This window comes from Odocoileus virginianus, chromosome X, assembly GCF_023699985.2.
Source record: "Odocoileus virginianus isolate 20LAN1187 ecotype Illinois chromosome X, Ovbor_1.2, whole genome shotgun sequence".
Taxonomy (NCBI): domain Eukaryota; kingdom Metazoa; phylum Chordata; class Mammalia; order Artiodactyla; family Cervidae; genus Odocoileus; species Odocoileus virginianus.
In genome coordinates, this window is record NC_069708.1 from 34,713,213 (window position 1) to 34,719,384 (window position 6,172).

Consider the following 6,172-nt stretch of genomic DNA (forward strand, 5'->3'; position numbering starts at 1 on the left):
CCAGAAGGAGCTCACAGTATAGTATGGAAAAGAGTAAAGACTAAAAATTCTTTCAATATAGCAAATAAAATACAGTGATAGATGCATGGTGTAATATGGGACATTGAGGCGGGCTATTTAGTACAATTTAATATCCTGGAGAAAATGACATCTGAATTGCAACTTGAAGGATGAATAAAAATTATCTAAGTTGCTTCCATGTCCTGGCTATTATAAACAGTGCTGCGATGGACATTGGGGTACACGTGTCTCTCAGTTCTGTTTTCCTTGGTGTGTATGCCCAGGAGTGCACTGGGATGACCCAGAGGGATGGGATGGGGTGGGTGGTGGGAGGGGGGTTCAGGATGGGGAACACATGCAAATCCATGGTTGATTCATGTCAAAGTATGGCAAAAATTTACATGTAAATTTATTTATTTTAATTGGAGGCTAATTTCTTTACAATATTGCAGTGGTTTTGCCATACATTGACATGAATCCACCATGGGTGTATATGTGTTCCCCATCCTGAACATCCCTCCCACCTCCCTCCCCATCCCATCCCTCTGGGTCATCCCAGTGCACCAGCACCAAGCACCCTGTCTCATGCATTGAACCTGGACTGTCTGCCAGCCATAATTATCCAAACAAGTCAATTTCATGTTCTGACAAAAACTAGGCAACGCCCTACTCTCTTGACACTATAAAGCCTGCCTTATGCAGCCTTTTCTTGTTAACTCAAGTTTAAGCACACAGGTAGTATTATGTGACATATGATATCCTCCTTCTTTGGACTGTGAGTATATATGACTCTTAAACTGCTGTTAATTTCCTCTGTCCAGTTGTTGTGTGTTTGACCAATGCCATAATTCTAGGGTGTTCCTCACCAATGGGGATGAATGGGAAGTAATTAAAACAACCTTTTTTACTGCTCCTAACCTTACTCAAAACTGTGCCTTTTAAATGTCTTGATAAATGGGTAAGAACAGTATTTCCAAGTGCAATATACTACTACATCGAAAGTTCAGTGATGACTGCCAGTCACTAGGCTGCTTTTACATTGGAAGGGGATCCAATATAATATTTCTGCCAGATATTGAATACTCCAAACCAGTTATTATGAATGGACTGCAGAAATAACAGTGACATGGGTCCATAGAATCTCTGGCTCCACTGTCAGATTGATTTAGGCCAGAATTCCATGTATCATCTCAGCCTCCTTAAGCTTCCATCTTATCGAATATGTCAGGTCCTTTAAAATCAATGTCACCTCCAACTTTATATCAAAGAGGTTTTTTCTTGAATCTCTTTTGCCAGATATTAATATTGTTATATTCCTTTTCATTTTTAAAATTTTTCTTTTATTCTTTGCATTTTCAGAACTTTTTTTCGTATCTGTGGACACAGTGGTCTTGGTCAACGACTCACCCATATTTTCTGTGTCTACATGAAGTACTTTTGCTAAAATTCTTAATAATGCTTTTGTGGCCCTATATCACATAGAATGGTGATGATCAGCAAATCCATTCACTCAATTATCATTGTATACAATGCTCTCTTTGGTGCAGAAGATGGAGAGAGAAATTTTAAAAAGGGACTCACTTCTTGAACTGGACACAGGAGTTCTCAAATTAAAACCAGAAATCATGAAAAGAGGGAGCAGGTGCTTACTGGTAACATGAGTACTAGACACAAGACTGGACAGTGAAGTGTATTTCCTTGCAAAACTTTCAAAACACTCAACCAAGCACTGCCTGAAGTTCAGCAAGTACAATGCTCTGGAAGTTTCCACCAAAATGCAGTAGCTGGCATTTATGGATGAGGATGCAAACTGAGCATTCCTGCCACAAACATCCCAGTCCCCTGACCCTAGCTGCAGGTGATGCCTCCAGCTACTGCTTGGCCTCTATGGCCATGGCACACTGCGTGGCACTGGGGGTGACCTTCTTCCTCTCGTTGGGCACATTGTTCTCTTGCTGCTTCAGATCAAACACCTTGGTGAAAGCCTTGGCTCAGAAGCCACACACGAAGGGCTTCTTGTCATTGTGTTCATGGTCCTTGAGGTGGGACTTGTTCTTGAAGTCTTTGTTGTGTATGTAACAGAGGAGGCACCTCTCCTTGCTGTGAACCCTCACATGCTTCTTTAAGTCTGGAGCATGGATGAACAATTTGCTGCACACCTTACAGCTGTAGGGCTTGTAGCCTGCATGGGTCTTCAGATGCTTCTTCATGTGTGCCTTGGTGGTGAAGCCTTTGGTGCACATCTTGCAGACAAAGGGCTGGTTGGCCACATGCAACTTTTTGAGCTTCCTCAGCCAGCCCTCATCTGAAAACGTCTTCCCACAGGCCTGGCAGGTGATCTGTTCCTGGTGATGGTCATCCAGTAGGTTCTCGAACTTTGTGTTGCTGGCAGCTATGGTCCTGCCTGGAGTCTGTTCATACTTCACTTTTCTCATCTCATCATTAAATGTTAAGGCATTGGGGGGTCTGGGATCCCAGATCCTTGGACTCAGGGGTTTCCATGGATTTGAATTCCTGTTGGTAGCTGTTAACTTGCCCTACTCCTCGCTCCCCAGCTCTTTCAAGATTGCTTCCTGGACTCTGCACATCGGCGTGGGCAACTTACTGTCCTTCTAACTTGCGGGGGGCAGGGAGGGGGGAAGCCTTCTACTGTGTCTTTGGAGGGACTGTTGTCCTGGTCTCTGAGTTCCTCCATGTCTTCATCCTGAGTGTCAGCAGCATCTCTAATGGGACAATTGATCTTGAGGTACTACTTGCTTTTGTTTTTTTGTTTTTTTTATTGCACAGATTTTTAAATTTTTATTTATTTTTTTTAAAAACAACAACAGAGGTCAACCACAGATGTGGGCCTCCAGCAATAAAAGCAGGATTTCAAGTGCCAGATACTCAGCATATTAGGTTTCCTACGTAAGTCACAGGGTAATAATTCTAAATATCTATAATGTAATCCAAAACCCTAAAAACAGCTGGCACAAAACCATCATGAATGACTGCCTCTCTGGATGTAAACTTTAAAAAATATTATTACAGTATCTTAGTCCCCACTAACAACAACTGGGGAACATATAACAATGTATTGTGAAAATTAAGTGTATTTATTCTCTTTACCAATAGCAAATGCTATCCTACCTTAGTAAAACCAAGACTTGCTTCAATCAATGCTGTTTTGTAAAAATAGCAAAACAACAAATGCTGAAAATCAAAGCTGCATTACTTGGGTTAAATCAGTTTCTACTTGAAACATAGGTTAAAATTTTAGCAGTAAAAGCTTCAAATAATTAGTGACAGAAATAGTGTTATAAATTTGCTAAGCTTGATAATAAATGATATTCCTTAATTAAAAGTTTTGTGATAGTAAATTTGACAACTATTCTCTTCAAAACTGACACTTCTGAATTATTATATTAATCATGACAAACCCTGTTAATCACACATATAAACATAGCCCCATGCAATCATTTGTAAATTCTGTATATTTTAGCTTTTAGTTGCATGAGCACAAGAGGAGGTTTGATCTGATACCTATACCTTTAAGAAAATACATGATATTATAAACAGAGTAAAAGACATGATATAGTAGTGATTACTAAAAAAACAAAACATAGCAGCTTAAATCTAACTATATTTGAGAAAATGTAGTCACAAGTACCACAAATACAGAATCAGAGCAGCTGGGAGGTTAGTGCAATTATACCTTTTTTAAAATTTTGAATCACTGCTATTTAAGAACACCTTGAAGCAAGTCTTTCGTTTTAAAGATTGTTTTTAAACTAAGGTAGCAAACATTTTGCCATGTAATGGCAGTGTTATATGCCGTTATCTTGCTTTGTATAAAGAAAAATAACATGAGAGATTTTTAATACTGGAGTTTGGTTACATTACATATTTAAGCTTCTACACAGAATGATGGACACTTTGGAGAAGCTACTCCTTATCCAGAAACATTTTAATCTCTTTAAAAACAAAGTAAAAGAAACAAACAACAAAAAAAACCCAAACCTACTTTGCTCCTTTTCACAATAGTGCACATTTTTAACCATAATTTAGTTATGGCTACAAAACATCAGAAGATATTTTTATGCATCTTCTCTATGGTATTAAAAAAATTTTGTGCCCTTCTAGTCTTTAATTGGCAGAAATATGTCCCAAAAAAGAAACTATTGCATTTAAGCCACATCACCAAAAAAAACAAAACAAAACAGAAAAACCCCACAACAGAAAAACAAGGCAAAAGCAAAAACAAAAAACAGAGCATAATACCCTTTTACTGATGTGTCTTACAGATTGACATGACCAAAGTCATATAGTTCCATTTAATTTCCAATTTTCCCTTCTACAACATGCACCAATTGAATATATGCTCTGAGAGCCATAAATGTACTTGCTTTTGGATTGGTCATTATTTTTGCTGGGACTGGACACGTCCAACTTCTGAGAACAGTATCCAAAAATCAGATACCAAGAATCTGACCTGATGACATCATTAAGGTAACATTTTTATTTTCTACAGAAACCTTTGCCATTTACATATAATTCAAGACCTCTTCAAATATATCAGAATGGACAAAATCTGTTTCTATTACTGAAGAGATATCAACCTCAAGTTTATTGAAAGGCTTTCTAAAATAGGTACCACAGGGGGCAATGATATATCTGTGTGCTCTGAACTTTACATCATCAGACACAATTGTGACATTGAAAAAGTCTCCTTACAGGTTTTGCTCATTTAGTGTCTTCAGAGACAGAGTTTTATGATCTTCATCATATTTAATGGATGGTTTCAAACATACTGATTGAAAACTCCATGAACACCCAAGATGGTAGAGGAATAGTATAGGGAGACCACTTTCTTCCCCACAAATTCATCAAAAGATCATTTGAATGCTGAGCAACTTTCACAAAACAACTTCTGAATACTGGTGGAGGACACTAGACACCCAGAAAGGCAACCCATTCTCTTCAAAATGAGGTAGTACAAAATATAAAACACTAAAAAAGAGAGAGACAAAAGAATTAGGGACAGAGACCCATCCTGGGGAGGGAGTCATGAAGAAGTTTCCAAACAGTAGGAAATTCTCTCAGAGGCAGGTCCGGGGGGAGTTTTGGAATCTCAGAGAGCAACGTAACTGGGAGAGAAAAGTGCTACAGAATATGCGACTAACTGCAACTCACAGAGGAAAAGTAGCCCAGATGCTTGCCTCTGCCATCAGCAAGTGAGGGCTGGACAGGGAGGCATGGACTGCGTCATTGGTGCTTAGGGTAAGGACCAGGCTTGAATGCCCTGAGGACAATCTGAGGGAGCTAACATGAGATAGCAACCCAAACTGTGACATCTCCAGAGGGGGGAAGAAAAGAGAATTTTCCCTTGAAAGGCATTAACGAGCAGCCAGGCAGCTCAAAGAAGAAAGGGTTGAGCGAATACCAATGGACAGCTTAGTTCAGTTCAGTTCAGTTCAGTTCAGTCGCTCAGTCGTGTCTGACTCTTTGCAACCCCATGAATCGCAGCACTCCAGGCCTCCCTGTCCATCACCAACTCCCGGAGTTTACTCAAACTCATGTCCATCAAGACGGTGATGCCATCCAGCCATCTCATCCTCTGTCGTCCCCTTCTCCTCCTGCCCCCAATCCCTCCCAGCATCAGGGTCTTTTCCAATGAGTCAACTCTTTGCATGAGGTGGCCAAAGTAATGGAATTTCAGTTTCAGCATCAGTGCTTTCAATGAACACCCAGGACTTATCTCCTTTAGGATGGACTGGTTGGATCTCCTAGCTGGCTGCTAACAGGGCCCTTTCCCCTGCTGAAGGCAGAGAGGCAGGCGTGTGACAGACAGAGCCAAAAGGCAAGAGGCAATCTCTGCCTTAGACTGGTATCCTTCAGCACATTGTAAACAGGCTCCCAGTTGCTAACCAAGTCTTCCTGGGATCCTGTACGGTTAGCATCTGCCAGCAGGGTCACAGCCTGAGCTCAGCTCCCCAGAGGAGACACATGGTATACCTGGGACAGTGCTCTCATAGCACATGGGGGAAATGTAGTAGCTGGGACAGGGGAGGTGATTAAGATGCATGGCCCACCCAGGACAGTGTACTCGCCAAACACCTAGCCTACTGAGCTGCTCGGACCTGGGAAGGGCACAAAACAAATGCCCAACTGAGTCTGTGCCCTTGCAGAGTAC

At 40.8% G+C, this 6,172-nt stretch overlaps 1 pseudogene; it reads right to left on the reverse strand.

Annotated features, from left to right (window-relative positions):
- Positions 1–1,871: 1,871 nt before the first annotated feature.
- Positions 1,872–4,806, reverse strand: LOC110141963 (zinc finger and BTB domain-containing protein 14 pseudogene; annotated as a pseudogene).
- Between the last annotated feature and the right edge of the window lie 1,366 nt (positions 4,807–6,172).